The sequence below is a fragment of the Cyprinus carpio genome, chromosome B15, assembly GCF_018340385.1.
Source record: "Cyprinus carpio isolate SPL01 chromosome B15, ASM1834038v1, whole genome shotgun sequence".
Taxonomy (NCBI): domain Eukaryota; kingdom Metazoa; phylum Chordata; class Actinopteri; order Cypriniformes; family Cyprinidae; genus Cyprinus; species Cyprinus carpio.
Genome location: NC_056611.1, coordinates 9638865 through 9659882, shown reverse-complemented (window position 1 = coordinate 9659882; position 21018 = coordinate 9638865). Strand labels below are relative to the sequence as shown.

Sequence of the window (21018 nt, the reverse complement as noted above, 5' to 3'; positions counted from 1 at the left end):
ACAAAAGAAAAAACTGAAATGAAAAAGACTGCAAAAAGAAGTGAATGAATGTCACTTTCTTATACGCTTAAAATATGCATTAGTTAGCAAGAACCATACTTGAATGGGATTTTTTTATGGTTTACATCACAATATTAACTTATTAGTTTAATTATTAGAATACATTTTACAAGATAATACTATTTCAGTCTTTTACATAAAAATGTCACATTTACTTCAGTGTGTCTTGAAACTATTTGTGAAATTTACTAGCATTTTACTAGTGCAACTTGATTTAAAATACATTTTTTAGTGTATTTAACACATTATTGGTCCAACAAACAACAAAAGGTAATTATATATAAATTTGCTTTGACACAGAACATGCTTGGGTTGCCAGGTTGCTGCTATGCAGTTGCTTGTTTACCATGTTTAATAAAGTTATGATTCTGAACCCTAGATATGATTTGGTTCCCTCCTTCAATAAAAGTCTATGTGTTTTATACCTGTTTTATCATCTGGTTACTTATTAAAAATAAAATACCAGCACACCCCTGCTCAACAAGCTGGACAATTTGCCGTAACACTCATGTCCGTAGAGCTGTGTGTGACGAGTTCAATTCTGCGGTTTAATACTTAAGATTAAGAGCTTTGAGGCAATGAATGATGTCTGCATTTAGAAAGCACCACTAAATAGGCCGCACTTGATATCCAGACATCTCTTTGAGCTAAATACCCATATATCCCCTATGAGCTTGTCCAATTTATCCACTCAAACGCTCTATGAATATAACAGCGGATCCAATCTTGATTAACAATTCAACTCCTCCACAAACTCTAATAAGCTTCTTTCTGCTTGTCAGGCAAACTGTAATTGCTCTATTCAACATAACTTTACTTAAAAAAATAAAAATAAAAACTCTGGTGGTCTGAGCATAGACTCATGATATAAAACATGACAACCATCTTATGCTTCCTTTTAAGATACCTTAGCCACTACTACTTATACAAAATATTATAGCACATACCCTAATTATATTATTTTGAATTATGAACAAATATGATAATCACTGATGCAAAGGAATTGATTATTAGAAATATATGCATAACTCATATAATACTCAAAAGTATTGATTAAAATAAACTAACAACTCAAATTTTGAGTGCTATGTAAAATTATTTTTCCTTAAATTGTTTTCAAATTTCTAATATTTTCAGCATCTGTGCTTTAATGATTTCAATGATTTATTGTAATTTCATGTTTTGCTATTTTAAATTTCACTGTGCTCAATACATTTTTTTTTTTATTTTTTTATAGAAACACACCAAAAGTTCGGACACAGTAAGATTTAATTTTTTCTAAATAAAAGATTTTATTAAACAGGGATGCATTAATTTGACCAAACACCGACCCCAAACTTTTGAATCGGTGGTTAAACGCCCTCTAAAAAATGTGTCTGATCATGTTCAGGTGAACCTAAAAACAGCCTGATTATATGGGGCATTCTTAAAGCTGATTAGTCCACTAGTCATTCAGACAGCTAAACAATTAAACAGTTGTGAAAATATATACTGACACTTTAGTAGGCAGGATGGAGCGAGACGACTACACTAGATTGTGTTCAATGCCAAGGCCCACAATTCATGGGTCCATTACCAAGAACATCTCTAAAGACACAGGAACTGAAATGTTCATTTTTCAAAAAAGAAGGCTGTTGTTTTTCATTAAGAATCAGTAAACTGACATTAGAGATTCTTCTGTTGCTATGCAAGCTTAGGCTGACTCAGGTGACCCTATCGTGCCCCAAGAACACACCCTATTACTCAGCTAATTGTGTGAGACAGACAACAGCACCCGCTGAAATTGTCCTCTTAAATATCCACCAATAATTTATCATTATCAGTGTTCTGCAGTGTTTGTGGTTTAGTGAAGCTGAACTAGAGGATTCGGTGAGGACAGAGACGCAGGCTCAGTCTCTCTGTTTTTGCAGCTAAAGCACAAGCGTTGCCGTGTTCCTGAGACTGAGAGATGTAAGGAATACCTCAGGGGCCTCTCCAGTTTCATACAGCTGATCCTGTTCGACTGCCTAAACTCAAATGTACGTGTACATACCTGCTCCTATTTCGCCATCATGCCGGTTGTTGGCATGCATCAATCTTAAACTACAAATGTAAACAAATCCAACCAATATAGATTTTTTGGGGCACTGTATCAGTTACAGTTTTTAGGTCACACCAAAATATTCAAGATAAAAACTCAAAAATTCAGTTCATACCATTAATCAGTAAAAACACATCAGCCGAGGAAAGTAACACTGTTGCTCATAGTTTGTTAACCTCTAAGCCTAAGGGCCAGAATTACTAACAGCTTGCGCCAGAGCAAACCGTCTTTTGGCGTTTAAATAGTACTGTCAGGATTTACTAAAGACGCGCAGTGAAGAATTCGCACTAAAAAGGCGTGGATAGTTATTTTTGCACCTGACATTATTGAATATGCAATTGTAGGAGTTTTCCTTTCAGGCGCAAATTTATGGGAGGGGAGTATTAAAATGAATCAAGAAATGAGATGTACTAAAGTTTGCGCTCGTCGAATTACTTGTATTTGCGCCATTATTTAACAGCCAAAAAAAGCATGTCTTAAAACAGGCGGTAATTTGCGCTGCTCTTGGTAGATTGTGCATGTCATTATTGAAATGATCCGGCTGCATCTGTGTTCTTTAATGTGCACATTGTTAGTAAACCACACGCAGAATTTTCCCCTAAAATTTAATCAAAAATACAGCAAAATTGGAAAATATGCAATTCTGTTTAATAATGACAATTTAAAACACCTATTTTGATATATTTCAAAATGCAATTTATTTATTCAGCCATTACTCCAGTCTTTATTGTCACATGATCGATCAGAAATCATTCTAATATGCTGATTTGCTGCTCAAGAAACATTTATTATTATCAGTGTTGAAAACAGTTGTGCTGTTTAATATTTCTGTGGAAACCATGATATTTTTTAAAGACTTTTTGAAAAAGTTCAAAAGTACAATAAAATGTACATATAAATTTTTTTTTACTTTTTCTAATAAAACACTATTTTAATTAAAGTGACAAAGTTTTAGAGAGTGAAATAATTCTAAAAGGAACACTACAGTTCAGAATTAACATTCATAAGACGACAAAAACAAGATTCTACTCTGAGCTGATCTTGTCCTCGGATTTAGAAATGATTTGTTTCTATGGCAACGCTCATAACACCAAATAGATCCATCTGCAGCTTTGTTGTTGACCACAGCAAAAGTCTTCATCTTTACATGAACACGTTTAATACTATAGCAACATCTTGCTACAGTTCTTAAGACTAGTCAGAAACTCATAAATGCTACAACTGCATCAGAAAAAAAATTTGATTTTTGACACACCATTTTCTCAATAAAGTAAAATAAGCATTCAGCAAGTACTTGTGTGCACATACACTTAAGATATTGCATATGAGACAAGACCCAAACTAATTACGGATTCATGAACCCATCCAAAGATTACTACAAAAATCACAAAGCGGAGCAGCACAGCGAACAATATATGGGTCATGCTTTATGAACAACTGAGCCCTCGCATCTCAATGTTGTGTGAAGTAAGAAAAGCAAGGGAAGTGGAAGAAGGAAAGATTTTCACAGGCAAATGAACATAACGTTTTATCAGATCGAACCAATGTGGCTACAGGCGTTAGCGGCAGTGTGTGATTGCTCTATCTAAACGGTCTTGCCCAGGCATAAACAAACAAAGACATAACGAGGAAAACACAAACACACACCCACATGGAGTTCTGGGCATCTGGCGGCTGCATTGTGTGAGGTTCAGGCGCTACACGCAGAGCACAAAAGAACTCAAACCTGACTGCAGTGACAACACAGCCACGGCATTTATCAGCCATGGCATGTCTGCCTGACAGCACCTCCCTCCTCACACACATTAATGCTTTTCTATCCGGCTGAGTGTGTGTGTGTGTGAGAGAGAGGAAGTGAGCGGACACTGAATATTTATTCATTTGCAAGCAGACACATGAACTTAGTGTCTCTGGTGAGGAAGATAAGGGCTTCTTTCTTTCAACTATGTATATGTGAGTGACACAGAAAGAACGATAGAAGAGAGATGCGTTTCGGGCCTAGCATAGGACACGTTGCTGTAGGCAATGACTGGATATGGGTGTGTGTGTGTGTGTGTGTTTGGACCTGGAATGCACAAGCCAACTGTGACTGACGTGAACAAAAGATAAGCAGCTCTGCGGCTAACTGACCAAAGTGAATGCAAGGTGAACGTCTTCTTGAAGATCAGAAGCTCTCTTCGTAGATGTGCACATGAAATCAAAATTTGAGTTCTGTCATGACAACTCTCGGAGGGATGGTAATGTACATGGCAATTTTAATGTGTTTGGTCTTGGCAGAATAGGTCTGCTATGCTGCTGCTGTGGCAGAGCAAGTACAGAGACTTGCTACTTCCAATACATCCACAGACATGCTGCTGTGAGCATGTAAGAAAAACTGCCGCTGCACATATAACATATATGAAATAACCCCCATATATAACATACATGAAATCACCCTGTAGCAGATCTATACAGGTGGAGCTGGGGAAGAAGGAGGGTTTCTAAAACATGCTGCAACTGCTAAAGCAAGCACTAGCCAAGTATTTGAATGTTGAACAGCTGGCTAATTAGCTGCTGATAAAAAAAAGACCTAATCAGCAGTGTCATATGATAATGATTTCATTATGTCAGATTGAGTTTGACCTATTGGACTGTGCCATCTAAAGTGTCATGCCAGAACTTTGGATTTTGGTGATTTTCAGTACTGGTCTAATAGCTATGAAACCATTTATATGTAAGTATACATCAATTCTAAATGTTAAAATGAGCAAGTAGTACAGTTAGATGCTAAAGTTTACTGCCTTCCTCTTTCAGGAAACCAGACCAAAAATACTGATGACTCATCCTGCACTAGACAGATTCTTGCCCAATCAAATGCTCTCTAGAGTGAAAAAGTCCCTCCCACTAATTCCACCTCCAACTGACTGACAAGTAACAGATTATAGTGCATAGCCATTATGCATCAGGCCAAGATCTTATCTACATTCCGCACATTATTGTGACATCTTGCTCTAGCAAATAAAAAGAGCTACTTTTAACCTGTTACTATTATGCTAAGCTAGTAGGCAGAGCTTTGTCCTTTTAAGCTGTATGCTGACAAAATATAAGTAAATTATTGTATTTTAGCATTGATAATGTAATTTAAAGTGAAAATAAAATAAAAATAAAAACTTGCTCTAGCTAACCAAAATACCTTTTCTTACTATCAATACACTAAACTGTTAGGCAAATTATTTAAATTGACCATTTAGATTTGGTAATTTAATGTGATGTCATTTACATTCTAATCAGTAGAGCTAACTGCAGCAGTTAACGCTATGCTAAGCTACTAAACTAACTAACCACAAATGGAAACATATAATATCATTTAGCTTTGGTAATATAATGTAATACATAATATGTTATTGTATATGCTAAGCTATTATTTAGCTTTATTTATATAATGCACAAATAAAAATAGTTGTTTCAGTCAAAGGAATCACTCTGTTCCGGGTGGCAGGATCGTACACAACAACAAATAAAACATATTAGCCAATTGAAACCAAAAACAACCACACTTCTGGTTTCAACAAAAAAATGAACTGCACACATCAAGAGATTTCAAGCGATCTTTAAGGAACCGTACTAATGCATTATGCCTGACATTTACTGTCATCCCTAATCAAGATAGGGTACGATTTCTGCTGCCAAGTCTGCTGCTAGCGCCAAAAGTTATTGAGAGCAGCAGGGACAAAACGCCAATTCATTGTACCATTCTCGAAAACGGCAGCACGGTTCAATTTCTGTGCGTGAGCCTCAGAGCTAGGGAGGATAGAGGAGGAGTACTGACTGAGAGGCCGTGCTGATCTTGGCTCGGTTCAGAGGAGGTTCTGCGGGGCAAAAACAATCTAGACATCGTAAGTACAGCTTAGCAGAGCTAGCGGGATTTGTAGTGGTCTTTAAGTGAGTCTGGTTGAGGGACAGTAATCCAGGGGATGATGGGATACGTTAAGGAAGGATTGAAGAAGAGGTGGAGGAGCTAGTGGTGCTTCTAGGCCAAGAGAAGCTCAGAAAAGAGTCATTTTGTGTAAATGAGTAAATTAACACACAACGTTCAAACTGACCTTTCATAAAGAATGTGGGTTACATTTTAATATGCAGGTTTTTCCATAAAATGTGTGGTGGACTTTGGATGGACTTTTGCACTTGCATTTTGCGTCTTTTGCAAGGTCTTGTGCAAGAAACACATTCTAAAAGCATGCACCAAAGTAAAAAAAACTAAGAAAAAAAAGCTCTATACATTTAGATTTTTTTCATTCCACTGTTTTATTTAAACATGCTCTACATGTGATGAAGGCCCAAATAATAAATGTCACAGATATATATTCACTGATTTAGATTGAGATGAAATTACAGCCAAATTACAGAAGGGTAGAAATGAGTTTAGAAAGATTGCAGCATCATTAGCCTATATTATTTTTACACAGAGATTGGTAGGTCTAGTAGTAAAATTTGCATTATATGCCAGTGTTGATGGTTGAAAATCCATTTTTCAAGGTTTTTTTTTTTCTTTCCCAAGTTTGGATAGCTGTAACTCAAGAAGCATCAAAGATATCATAATGTTAAGGATGGGCGATATCTTATCGTTTGCGATATACCGGTATAAAATCTACTCACGATAAGAATCAGTCTTCCTGTGATAATATCGATAAAGTCTAGCTGTTGACATATTTCTGCGTGCGACAGTGAGGAGCGACATAGCAGGAGGCGGACGTGAATTTGAGGAGGAGTCTATCCTAAATGAGGAGCTCCTACAATCTGGAACTGGTTTGGTCAGGGATGTATAAAGCGAAATAAATGTACTACAGCTACATGTGTGCGATACAGTTTTGCATGTGTATGAGCCTGTTTACAAACCTGTTGTCCAACAAAGATATAATTTATTGACATGCTTTTTCTCCAAATTAAATTCATAATACATTAAGTGTGTACTCAGTAATGTGCACACTACCCTATTTTGGATAAAATTATATAAGATAATACTTTTCTGTAAAGAAACAGGATTCCCTGAATTATCATTATTGATATCGTTATTGTAATAAATACCAGAAATATTGTGATATATTTTTAAGCCCATATCGCCCATCCCTACATAATGCCCTTTTAGACTTTGGGTCTTAAACTTGTGGCATCTTTATTTTTAAGGCCCTCTATGGTTCACTTCTAGAGATATTGGGATCTCAACATGGCTCCAGGAGTAAATGGTTAAATTGATTCCAAACTCTGCATCTCTTGAATTGTTGCATTTCACTTTGCTATACCTTGATATTCTATGCAAGCATGATGTGTATGGATATGTTTGACTATTGAGCTTATGCCATAAACCTTTTGTGGAGTCTTGGGGGTGATATAGCGTTCAGATATTGCAAATCTCAAGTAAAAAACAAAACAAAAAACACTGAGCTGAATTTAAAGTTGTTCAGCTTTAAAAAAAACATATCTCTAGACCTGCCGTTCTTTTCTATTCATTCTCTTCTTCATGAACACCCCCTAATTATGTGAAAATGTGCATTATATTCCTGGTCATGGTCCAGCTAAATACACTAGAATCTGAGCTGCAGTGTTGCACAATTTGCTCTGAGAATTTGATCATATTGGTCAAGGCCACACACACATGTTGGCCGATCCAGCTAATACATATTAACTAATCCAGCTAAAACATATTAACCTGAGCAGGCGGTCAGAGCAGCAAGCAAACATGTTGTAATTCTGATTAAACAGGGCGGTCAGGGTCATGAGCAGCGCTGAGAGATGAATGGACTCTAATCGCAATAGAAAAACAGTTTAATATCAATACTTCAAAAAATGCACATACAGTACATCCTACAGACTCCTACAGTATGTATTATGACTGTTTGAGGAATACTTTTTGAGAAAACCCATAAAACAATTTTATTCAAACAGGTCTGTAGCACCTTTTCCCCACATTAGTTTATCAATTAAACACTAGAAATGACAGTTTCTAGAAACATACTTGCGACACACTTTTTCTTTTTATCCTAAACCGCCGGCGCTCTGTTTCTTGATACGGTTTCTGCATTTGGAAATTCAGCTCATTCCTCAGACTCTGTGAGACAAAAGGTCACTTTCTCCAAGCTCTCTTTGAACCGTGACTCTTCCCAAGCTTGCGGCCAAACAAAACAGCCCTGAGCACTCTGGAGTCTAATCAACAACTTCCACCCAGCCATCACACTTCCAGACTTCCTGCAGTTGGACAGGCACAAAGAAACTTTGCGTAGGAAAGAGAGGAAACAGGTTGGAGAGACAGACGGACTTGCAAACAAAAGCTTCAGGTGAGAAAGAGTGCAATAGAAAGCAGACAGACAGTTAAAAAGAACGAAGCTGGTGATTTGAGGTTTCGGGAAAAGGAAGGAAGTTGTGGGAGAGAGGAGCCATTAACATTAAGAGCTCATTTTACCTTAAGCAAACACTTTGCTCAAGCGAGACACTGATGTAACAAGCAAACGAGCAATTGCAATTAACCAAGGCCACTTATGTTTTGAATTAAGGCATCATCTAACCTACAGCGGCCTATCAATTAAACAGCAGTGCAATGCCTGCTCATTGAACCACCCGGGGCTCCAATAACACAAGAACTTTGTGCATCGCTGCTTGCGTAGACCATTACTTTGTCTGTGGCTTCTACTAATTTAGCCTATGAAACTTAAGCGAGATGAAGTTGATAACAGAGGAGTTGTGCAGGGTTAAACAGGGCATAACATTAATTGTGGTACACGTAATTACCCACTAAAAAAAGCAAAGCAAGGCAAAGCAGTGTGTAATGATAAGGCGGGAAGATGAACCTGTTGATGACTCTGACAAATGTCAGTTTTATCTGCCACCTTGCCAAAAAAAACAGAAAAGTTATATGGGCCAATGATAATTTTTGTTTTCCTCCACAACAAAAGAAAAATGATTATCTTTTAAAAATCTATTAAAAAAGTGGCAATTTTAAAATGTAATACTATTTACATACATTTTAATTTGTTTTATAGATTGTGTGTACACACACACACACACACATATATATATATATATATATGCGCATACTGTAAATAAAAAAATGTCAAGTGGGGTAACCAAGAAAAATATAGATTTTACTTTACCAAAATATTCAAATTTCATAACGATCATTTTTGGAACACAAAATAAAGATGATATATTATATATTATACATATATTATCATATAATTTTTGTCCATGGAACCAAAACATTCATGCATGCATTAGAAAAAACAATCTAGCCCTTTAAGTTTCAAAATAAAGTTTAAATTTAATGACTATACTTAATAATAAAAGAAAATTTGTGTGATGTAACAAAGTAAAAAGTAATATTTTCCCCTCACCTTGGATACATGCGAGAGTAAACATCTTAATCATTCAGATTACGTTTTAATTTTTTAAATTATTTTTTCAAGGCAAAAATGTAATAAAAGTGATTTATTCATGGTTAAAAAACAATGAATTATTCATGAATATCATTAAGCTTTTCTCTTAAAATATCATTAAAATATTTTAAGAGACTCACTTACAGTCATACATAATTTTTTACTTTTTTTTTAACTGCATGTTGGTTTCACCACGTGACCAATTATTAATAAGCAGTTTTGTAAAGTAAAAATATTTTTTTTCAAGGAAGTAATACTAAAAGATGATGGCAAACTTTTAATAATGCTTTTTTTCTTCATGAAATCAGGAAAGTTGTACCACCCTGACAATTTTATTTCTATGCTATTAAAAGTAGGCCTATGTCAAAATTAATTGTATTGATTTTGAATTTAAGAAATTAAAAGCATGGTCATCATATCCAAATCCCCAGGTATGAACAGCAGCATTACTGACGTGAGGCTTACAGCAAGCACATCTAAATACGGGTGTTTGGAAAGGCGTTTGGAGTCAATGAAGAATCTGGATTCACACTATCACACTTTCTAAGCGGTCAGGAGAGTATTTGATAGGCCTGTTGAATGTCATTACCATGAGAGTGAGCATTCCAGAAGCACAAAAATCAACCTGGGGTCTCAGGGGTAAAACATCTACACATATCCACACACCCCACTGCTCCGTGAGCGAGCACATAGCCTAGGTTATGCACATACAAGGGCACTGGGATAGCTCCAGGCTGCAGGAACTGAGGAATGTGGGTAAAATTCAGGGGGGATGGGTCAACTGCAGCTAACTGGAGCAATAGTGTGTCAGCGAAAGTGAAAAATAGAGAGAGCGACGATAGAGGGAGAGAATGAACAGGCAAACTAGGAATTTAAAGCACAATAGGAAACCAAGAAGGGAATCTGGTGAAACAGATACAGGCTGCGGTTCACGCAGGGGTCGAGAGAAAAACATCTATTCACTATCATCAGCAACTTAAAAGTGGTGCAAAACATTCAGCTGATTAACAGATACAAACAGTAATTCAGCAAATGTTTATTAATAGTTACTCAGTAAAATATTAAGCTATTGAAGGACTTACAGAACTTTTGTTGCAGAGAAAAACTGTCTGCCTAGAGTTATGCCTAGAAATGGGCCAATTTTGCTTTATTCATGAAAGATGGCAACAATGAAAATTAATTATGTGCCTAAAGAACAATACATAAAACAATTTTTTCTGCTTTCTAACAATAATAACAATGATAAGACTACAAAAATAGGTTTAAAAGTCTGAGTTATACAATTTTCTTAATTGTACTTTTTAGCAAGAAAGCATTTAATTATTCAAAAGTGACAGTAAAGCACTTAATGTTACACAAGATTTTAATTCCTAAACAAATGCTGTTCTTTTGAACTTTCTATTCATTAAAGAATATGACTGTTTCCACAAAAATATGAAGCAGCACAACTGTTTTCAACACTGATAATAATAATAATCAGAAATGTTTCTTGAGCAGCAAATCAGCATTTTCGAATGATTTCTGAAGGATCATGTGACTAAAGACTGGAGTAATGATACTGAAATAAATTGCATTTTAAAATATGTTCAAAATATTTTTTTAAATTGTAATAATAATTTAAAACATTACTGTTTTTACTGCATATTTTTATCAACTAAATGCAGCCTTGGTGAGCATAACAGACTTCTTTCAAAAACATGAAATCTTACTAAAAAATCTTACTATAATGTTTATAAAATTAATAATAATACTTTCTCTAAGCCATGTCAGGCCCTATTTTTATAAAGAAAAATAAAATACTTTAAAGTTTAGTGCCCCCCAAAAAAACGGTTTCTACAAAAAGAAAACAGTAAGCTGAATTAAGATATTTGACTTTACTTGAAGCCTTTATGTTTAATGCATTATAAAAGTAATTTTAATGCATTAATTATGCCTTGTAATGCACCTTATAATGCATCGTACAATCTCATGAACAATTGTAACCACAGTTAATACATTATAACACTTATCAATTTACACACTATGCAAATTAAATTCAGTTATTAGGGGTAGGCAATTTGACCAAAATCTTAATCACGATATGAGTAATTTATTCACAGTAACGATATACATGTTTGTATCACCATACAGTTATTTTTGCTTTAAATAAACTCTTTATGATATCAAAATTTTTGATACCATAGAAATTTCATAATTCTTGCCACCAGTGTTGATATTACAATTTTTTTTTTTTGCAATTTAGCAATTTATTATATCATTATAATTATTTACGAGAAAAATATAATGTATTACAACACACATTATGAATACTTATAATGCATTATACCCTTAAATAGCCCATTATAAGACTTGTATTGTTATTATTTTTTAAAAATTACTATTAAATTTTACTTACGTTTCTCTATTCACAAATAAATGTACATCTTTATTTTGTTAAGATACCCCACTGGAGAATAAAAGCTGTGATTCAAAAACAGAAGCTGAATATAAGATTCTTCATCCTTTACCTCAAATTCTGTAGATCAAAAATTGTTGATCAGAACTGTCACGCTATATGCAACACAGAACGAACACTACCTCAATCCTTGACATTGCAATCACATTCAAGCACAGTCAAGTAATCAAGTCCAACTCCCTCAGTAGATGACATTAGCTCATTTTCCAAATGCCAGTAAATAGCAATGAACTAAAGTGCCCTGCAAGGGTTAAAATTGGTCTTTTCACACAATCATTTTTAATATGCATGCAAAACCGCCGCCCTGCGCAGCCCTGGTGAAGTGTCTGGGAAAACATGGCCCACTGCCCTGCCCCTGCCATACAGTCCCACACTGCCAAAACTAGCGAACCGCTAATGCATTCTAAAACAAGGAGAAATCACAGACCTCCTACACTCCTTTCAAAAACACTAAGCCAGAAAACCTCCTAATTTCTGCACTTCACCCACATCCTCCATTCATTCTGCGCATCCTATCCATCCTCCATCCGACCGACGTACTCAAGACTGCCCATTATCATCATCCGATTCCACGCAGAGAAATAGTGGGATGGGATTTGGACGCTTAACTTCATTAGCTACGCCTCAGTCTGGGGCCCGTAGATTGTGACTAATTAATCAGCTTACCATGGCTTAAACACCACTATACAGAAAAGAAGAGTCTTATCTGTCAACACGCTAAAAAGATTTCACTCCCGTCATCTTTTCTTTCCTTAACACGCTCGACACAAATTCCTCCTCTCCGCGTCCTTTGTTGCCCAAAGATTAGCTTGACACACGCAAGCGGCTGCAACACAACCAGCTGAAATGGACGCTGTAACTTGGCTGAACGCTTGTGCCTCCGAGGCGGAGATGTGAGCCGTATTGTGTGCCGGAGGTTCTCTTGTATGCTATGATATGGTCTGTTAAGAAAGAAAGAGAACAAGGAATCAAGCCGTTTGGCTAGGAGACTATAGGGACCTATGAAATCTGTTTTGTTTTTACGTTGGCTAACCGCAAACAATTTGACCCCGCCCACAAACACATCATTCTACTGATAACTGCTTCTCTAATCTCGGGGAGTTCAACCTGGGGTTTTACAAAACGCTTGCTGTTGAAAGATGGATCAGTATCCTGTTTATTTGGACCAGCTGCTCCACTGAATCACTACCTGTAAGTATGATAAACAATAAATGTCCATATTTTCTATCAAGCGTTCAAAACACAGAACTATTGAAATAGGCGTATCGTTTCCGACGTGCACTGTATGCGGTAGACCAATCACAACAGACTGGGCCATCTGACCAATCAGAGCAGAGCAGGCTCACCGAAAGGAGGGGTTTAGAGAGACTGAATCTTTGAATTACTTTGAATGAATTGTTTGAGAATTGCTAGAAAATTAGGTGATATTAAATGCATATTTTGTGAAAACAAAAGCGTTTTTTGACCTTGCATGCATGAAATCCTGTTGTAGGAGACTCCCAAAACAATATTAGGAACCGTAAAAATGGCATAATAGGGGAACTTTAACATAAAATGAACTAAAAAAAAAATCTAAATTCTAATTTATAAAACTTTAACATTAAATGGATGTATCTTTGTTTGTTTTTTATATTACTCAGTATTTTCCCATTAAAATTTTTATGGATTCTGTTTCAATGATTTATTAAAATGTAATTATCTGGCGATAGTCTCGGTGTCACTCACTTCCTGTCATATCACAACTGTCTTATCAAAAGAAAAAAATTATAAATTATCCAAAAGTTGTCTAAGCATCGTCTAAAGACATTTAATTCATAAAAATGTAACAAATAAAACAAATTTATCTTTGTTTTTTTTTCCGAATTAGATTTTTTTTCTTCCAAAATTCAGTGTTTTCCCATTTACATTTTTATGAATTCAGTTTTTAAATATTTATTTAAAATGCCCCTATTATGGATTTTTGAGAATTACCTTTCATGCAGTGTGTAACATAGCTCTAAGTGAATGAAAACATCCGTCAAAGTTTTAAATCTGAAAGTGCACCGTGTATAAAGTTATTTCCTCTCAAAAGAAAGAGTTGACTCTGAATCATTTAAACAAGTCGTTTTTAAAACAAATCCCAAGCCTTTCATGTTGAAGTCAACATGAAACATTAGCATATTGCCCGCCCAATTATTGGTCTTTTTGCGTTGGTCTGAATGAAAATGCAAATTCATTCTATGCCACTAGCTGCCGCTTTTGGAGTGGTAAAAAATAGCGGTTTCCCCGGTAACACTGTACACAAAGCAGCACTGTGCTCACAAACGCTGCTTTATCAGGAATTACAGGCAAGATGAAATGAAAATGAGACCAATCGGACCAATCAACGCCGATTAGCATCAAGCAAATGAGGGGTTTGGAAAAATTAATCGTTGAGCGAACCATCTGAGAGTCACTGAGCAAGTAAGGTACAAATAAATGCATAAGACAATTAAAGTGTTTTTGACCTTGCACGCATGTCAACCTTTTGTTGGGGACTCCCAAAACCAAAATATGACCTTTCATTACCCATGATAGGGGCACTTTATTACAAAATGTAAATATTTTAAAGAGTTAATTAAATGAATGCATAAAAATATATATATATATATATAAACATATAAAATGTAAATAATTCTTAAAAAAAATTTGGCAAAACAAAGTACTACTCAACTAAGGTTTACTGATCAAATTAAACAGATGAAAAATGTGTAAATACCAATTTAATGACTAGATTTCAAAATACGGTCTGCATTTTCCGAATCATGGAAATCATTGTGCCAAAGACCAGAGAATGCAAGATGCACAGCCAATCTGAGTTCAGTACTGAATGAAGTTAACATACCAAAAACGTCACCGAGCTCTAATGCTAAGGTCGTATTTACACACAACAGGTGAATTCAAAAGACCCCGAGGCAGAGCCGGTCTGTAATTACATCAGTTAAATGGGAGGCTGTAAAAGGTGCACCTTGTGACAGTAGAGGCGGGAAAGCATGGGGCGCCTCTTGCGCCAGTTGTCGTAGTTTAACCCAGATGCATAATCATGGCGGTTTCAACAAACTCCTTTTCACCTTCGTTGACAGCGCTCTGTCATCGGTTTGGAGTCTGTTTGCAGTGCTAAGAGAGATTTGAGGCGGGGCAAGGCGAGGTGAGACACGCAAAGACCCCCCCAAATGCAGACGCCATAGTGTTTCAAGTAGCACAATACCTGTTAACATCACCCAGCCCTGCTGAAACCAGGAGTAGCTGCTTCCTGTGAACCGGTCGGTCCGGTTGATCTGCACAAATGAGAATAATACTTCCTACACCATCAGTATTCTCTCAGTTTTCCCCCATTACACCGATCACTGTAAGCCATTCAATCAGATGGGGAGCTACAGTGTGAGCTAAAATGAAACATGTGCCAATATGTGTTCATGTTTCATAGGGTTTTTAAAGACTTTGATGCAAACTTCAGGAAGAGTTTACATTTAAAAATGGTGTAACCATTAACATTTTCTATACATCTTGAATACAGCATACACGTATGGTAAATTATAAGTCAAGATTAGTAATGTGATTTTCAGTAAAACAAAAAGAAAAGAAAAAAGAATATATATATATATATAGATATATATATATATATATATATCTATATATATATATATATATATATATATATATATATATATATATATATATATATATTTACAGTACTTATCTTTAGTTATAATTTACAAAATTAATGTTTTAGCAAGAAAAAAATTCTATTTACCATATAATCCAAAGTAAAGACATTACAAGAAGTCTATGCATAATAAAGACACATTGTTTCTTTTAATTTTGTTATCAGTATTGTACAATAGGGATTTTGTATTATATATTCTGATATTTAATTAACGTTTATTGCATTATTTTAGTGTCATGCGTTACCTTGTTTTGCCTTTACAAGTCTATATATGATTCATCATCATGTAGCTTTCTATTGCATTTCTATTGTCTTTCTATTCATTTATCATCATGTATCACCTGCATTATTATGGTAGTTATCAGTGCATTTTAAGGTTAAAAGTACATTCTGGTAGTTTAAGTATTTAACATTATATCTCTTAATGAAATATACAGTTACAAATTGTTAAAAGATGTCAATTGTCAATATGCAATCCTGTAATACCTGAAACATTCTCACCATATTTTTTACAGTATATTTCTGGCAGTTTTTCTTACAGCAATTTTCTTACAGTTCATCTCAATCATTATTTAAAACATATCCGAATAAATTTAAAGTAAAAACTATTTTTTAAGAATTTCATGAATTATTATTTCATAAATATCATTATGAATATAATTTGAAATAAACTTGTCACAAACCGGTCAAATTACATGATTGACAGCAGGATGTTTTTTTTAGAACTCCTTTCTATGACTTTAAGAGAAACATCTTTTCCAATACTAAAAATTATTGATGTTTAATTATTCTTACAAGAAACAATAATAAAAGATTATGCAAGATTAAGCTTATTATTTTTAGTTTCATAATTTTTCTTCAGCGTGTTTTCAGGAAAGTCATATCCCCCTGACATTTTTACTTTTAATTTCTTTAATTCAGAAATTAAAAACATGAACGAATCGATTAACTAGTTTAGCAGGACACTCTGACTCAGTCAGTGATTCGATCCGAATCATTCAAACAGCTCACTCACCGAGTGAATCGTTTGGAGTGGTTTGAGACCAGCTCTGAACTGCAGGTAATAACACATTTTAATGTAATTTTGAGTAAATGAGTTAGACAGGAGCTTCATTTACACAAAACACCAGGACACTGAGCAAACAAGGGTTTGAGATGATGGACAAGCAGGAATAGATTGAGGAAGGGAGGGAGGGAGGAAGAGAAGAGAAAGCAAACAGGATCTGTAATAATTTGCACATTCATGCATCAGGGCTTATGCCAATTTGTCAGATCAGTGGACGGACACTGAGAACAGTTCATAACCTCGCTCCATTCCAATGAAGACACAGCCCGCAGCGTCGAGCGAGACCATCATAGATAGACTCACACACTCCGCCGGGCCTACAGTCGACCTGTTCACAAAGCAGCACATCTGCAAAGCACAGTGCTGACGACACGAGAGAACCAAACAGAGGGAGAGAGAGAGAACATCAGATAAGAAGGGATTTGTCCTACCCTGCAACAGTAATTTACCAAACCGATTCTCCCAAAGCCCATCAATCCAGATCTGTGTGAGATTAAATGACTCAGCCAGAGCCCGGCTTTAACACGGCCAATCGCAGGCAGTCTCTCTGCACTGACTCTAGGCTCTTCTAGGCTCTACCTCTTCTAATCAAACTCGATAGAGAGAGAGGAAAAAAAAAAACTATGAGATTAAACCGAACACCATTCTTGTGTTTCCCTCCAGGAAAGCAGCAGACTGTTGAGTGTGTGATCTGAAGATCTGCTGTTTGTAATCGCTTGCGCTCGCACCTCTTCCTCTTTTGATCCCGGTTACGTTCGTTGGTTTGTTTGGTTTCCTTGTTCCACCCTGCAGGTAGTCAAGTACCCATAATGCCCATCAAAACCGTCTCCGCAATCCTCTCTGTGTGCAGGATTTCTGTCTTTTTTCCTCAGTCAATGTCAAATTCTTCCTGAGGCAGAGAGTCGCTCACTGACAAACAGATCTGGACATGTCGTTTCAAACAAAAAGCGACCAGAAACCAGGCCCTCGGAAATGTTCTCCAATAAGAGACTCAAACTCAAAACTCATTTTTGACATTTTCCGAGGAAAAGATGAGCGGCGCTTACCCACGCTCGTTTCTGTCATAATGCTGTGTTATGTGATTGTTATGTTGCTACAGTGCTAGCTGGTTGCTCACTGGTAGTGTTAAGCAGTAGTGTCACTACAAAATGTGAACCCAGTAGTGTAACTGTTTGTTTTTAAAGGGGTCATCAGATGCCTATTTTCCACAAGTTGAAATGATTCTTTAGTGTCTTAATGAAAAGTCTATAACATACTTTGGTTAAAATTTCTCGATGGTAGTGTAAAACAACACCCTTTTTTACAACGGTAGTGTAAAAAAAACAGCCCTTTTCACAGCAAGCTGTTTCAGTGCATTTCCCTTTAAATGCTAATGAGCTCAGCTGACCACGCCCCTCTCTTCTGTGGGGTGACGCGCAGTTCTCTGAGCGACTGTAAACTTTAGTCGCATTTATCGTGAAACTTGCTAATTAGCATATTATTAGGAAAGGCGATTTGCCAAATTCATTTAAAAAAATACTCACTTCTTCTGTAGGTGAAGCTGAATCACAAATGATCCGCGCGAACATAAACGCATTTAGGTAGATCGGGGGACGCATTCACTTCAAAAACAAACGTGATCCACTGCATTTTCAGTGGATCAGATGTCGGGAGTAAATGACGGCTGCTATGTTCCCTCAAACGCTTAAGAGTCATTATTGCATCTACTCCGGTGTCAAAACAATGGCGGACTGACAATCGTGGGAAGGGCCTGGTTCCATGTGACATTCATTTATAAAGAAAATATTTATAAGCTTAGCTATTTATGTCAGTAAGCTAGTAGTAATATTGCTTAGCAGCATTGTTATTGTCAACTAAATAAAGGTGAAATAAAATAAAATATTAGATGAAAAACTTAAACAAAACAAATTGAAGTACTAAAATTACTAAAACTTAAACTCAAACATTAAAGCAAAACATTAAATAATAATTTTAATGTCCTTGTTATACACATTAAATTGACTTTGTATAATAATAATTGTGAACTATGTATAATGACAAGCAAACAAACTATAAACCAACAGTAAGTAAATGTTGTTAATATTACTTAATTTGTATAATTACACTGTAACAACAACATTGTTAAACCTCAGAGGGGTCATAACATGCGATTTAAATTTTTGCTATCTCTTTGGAGTGTTACAAACTCTTGGTGCATAAAGAAGGTCTTTAAAGTTGCAAAGTCTAAAGTCTCAAATCCAAAGAGATAATCTTTATAAAAAGTTAAGAGTCAACCACACTCCCCTAAAATGGCTAGTTTTAACACGTCCCCACATCTCTACGTCACGATGTAGGAAGATTTGCATAACACCGCCCAAATGTTCACACAAATAAAGAAGGCGTAACTTTTATTCTCGCTGCAGTATCGTTGTTGCCTCTGGGCGCTATGTCATGGAGAATTGAAAGAATTTGCCACTGACTCTTCAAACGTGAGTTTTGAGCAGTGTAGAGTAGCGCTTGTTGTTTGTCATTTCTCCGATCACAAATGCAGACATGGGTTTTATGTTTACGCGGCGCAATGCAATGAAACACGTAAAAAGACAGTATAAGTCATTATACTCAGTAATAATTACGCGGCGCAATGCAATGAAGCGCGCGTCCACACGCAGCGGCTTCTCTCTGTCCCGACAGAACGGTGTTTTCGTGTGTTTTTTGTCTTGTGAGTCGCAGTGTTTTTGTACGTCGTCATCGCGTCTATCTGTCTTTAAGCGCGCATACAGTCGTGAGTTTCTGCTGGATGTCGGCAGAGCCGCATTTTTAGAGTTAAACTCCGCGCACGCGGAACTGCTGCGAGATCTCGAACTGCTCCGGAGGCCTACATCATCACCGACCCCCTCTACTGCATCTCGCCCACAGCGGAGGCGCCACAAGCGGCGTGAGAGGAAGCAGAAGAGGGGTAAGCGCGGAGGTATCCGGGCTAGGCTAACGGCTAACCCACACAAGCCATCCATCCCCACCGTCGTACTGGCTAACGTACGCTCTTTGGACAATAAACTGGACTACATCCGATTACTACGTTCAACTCAGAGGACTGTAAGAGACTGTTGTGTGTTTGTATTCACGGAAACATGGCTCAGCGACAGCGTTCCGGACTGCGCCATTCAGCTCGACCAGCTGACGTGCTATCGAGCAGACAGAGCTCGCGTCGCGGGAGGAAAAAACCCGCGGCGGCGGGCTTTGTGTTTACATCAATGACGCGTGGTGCCGCGATGCTGTTGTGATCTGCAAACACTGCTCAGCCCTGGTGGAGTTTATGATTATTAAGTGCCGGCCGTTCTATCTGCCGAGGGAATATACTGCCATACTGCTCGTTTCGGTTTACATTCCCCCGAACAACAGCAACAGCAACCGGAACGATGCACTAAATGAACTGTACCAGCACATCAGTGAGCAGCAGACAGCACACCCCGATGCTTTTCTCATCATAGCTGGGGATTTCAACCATGCTGACTTAAAGAGTGTATTTCCTAAAATACACCAACACATTAACTTTCCAACAAGAGGTAAAAACATTTTAGACTTTGTTTACACCACACAGAGAGGAGCTTACAAAGCCCTCCCCCTCCCCCACCTCGGTGCCTCAGACCACATCACTGTCATGCTAATGCCCGCACACAGACCGCTCGTTAAAGTCGCCAAACCAGTTCAGAAACAGATTCAAGTGTGGCCAGAAGGATCGTCTGAGGCTCTTCAGGACTGCTTTGATACAACTGACTGGAATATGTTTAAGCAGGCTGCCACTTATAATAACTCCACTGACCTCCAGGAGTACTCGGAGACTGTCACTGCCTACATCACCAAGTGTATTGAGGATGTAACAGTCACAAAAACCATTACTGTCCGGGCCAACCAGAAGCCGTGGATGACAGGGGAAGTCTACAGACTCCTGGAGACGCGGAACGCTGCCTTCAGAGCTGGAGACGAGGGGGGCCTGAGAACAGCCAGGGCCAACCTATCCCGCGGCATCAGAGAGGCTAAGAGACAGTACTCCAGGAGGATAGCCCATCAATTCAGCGACAGCAGAGACACTCGGAGCCTGTGGCAGGGGATACAGACCATTACGGACTACAAGCCCCCACAGCGGACCTGTGACAGCAACATCTCTCTGCTGAACGAGCTGAACACCTTCTTCGCTCGCTTTGAGGCACAAAACAGCTCCACGGCACAGAAGACTCCACCTCCTCCCAGTGACCAGGTGATGATGCTGACCCCAGACAGCGTGAGGAG

The 21018-nt window shown here is 37.2% G+C and overlaps 1 protein-coding gene across 5 annotated transcripts in view; it reads right to left on the bottom strand.

Moving 5' to 3' along the window:
• The window catches only part of LOC109069500 (rho GTPase-activating protein 35-like), an 85247-nt gene that overhangs the window by 45012 nt on the left and 19217 nt on the right, over nucleotides 1–21018 (bottom strand). The window contains exon 2 of one of the 5 annotated variants that reach the window (XM_042739150.1): nucleotides 15228–15297. The exons of 3 other annotated variants lie outside the window; for them this stretch is intronic. The gene's annotated coding sequence lies outside the window, so the exon portion shown is untranslated. Of the gene's footprint in view, nucleotides 1–14987; nucleotides 15200–15227; nucleotides 15298–21018 lie in introns of those variants that run through there. One more of the 5 variants, XM_042739152.1, reaches the window with a different exon arrangement.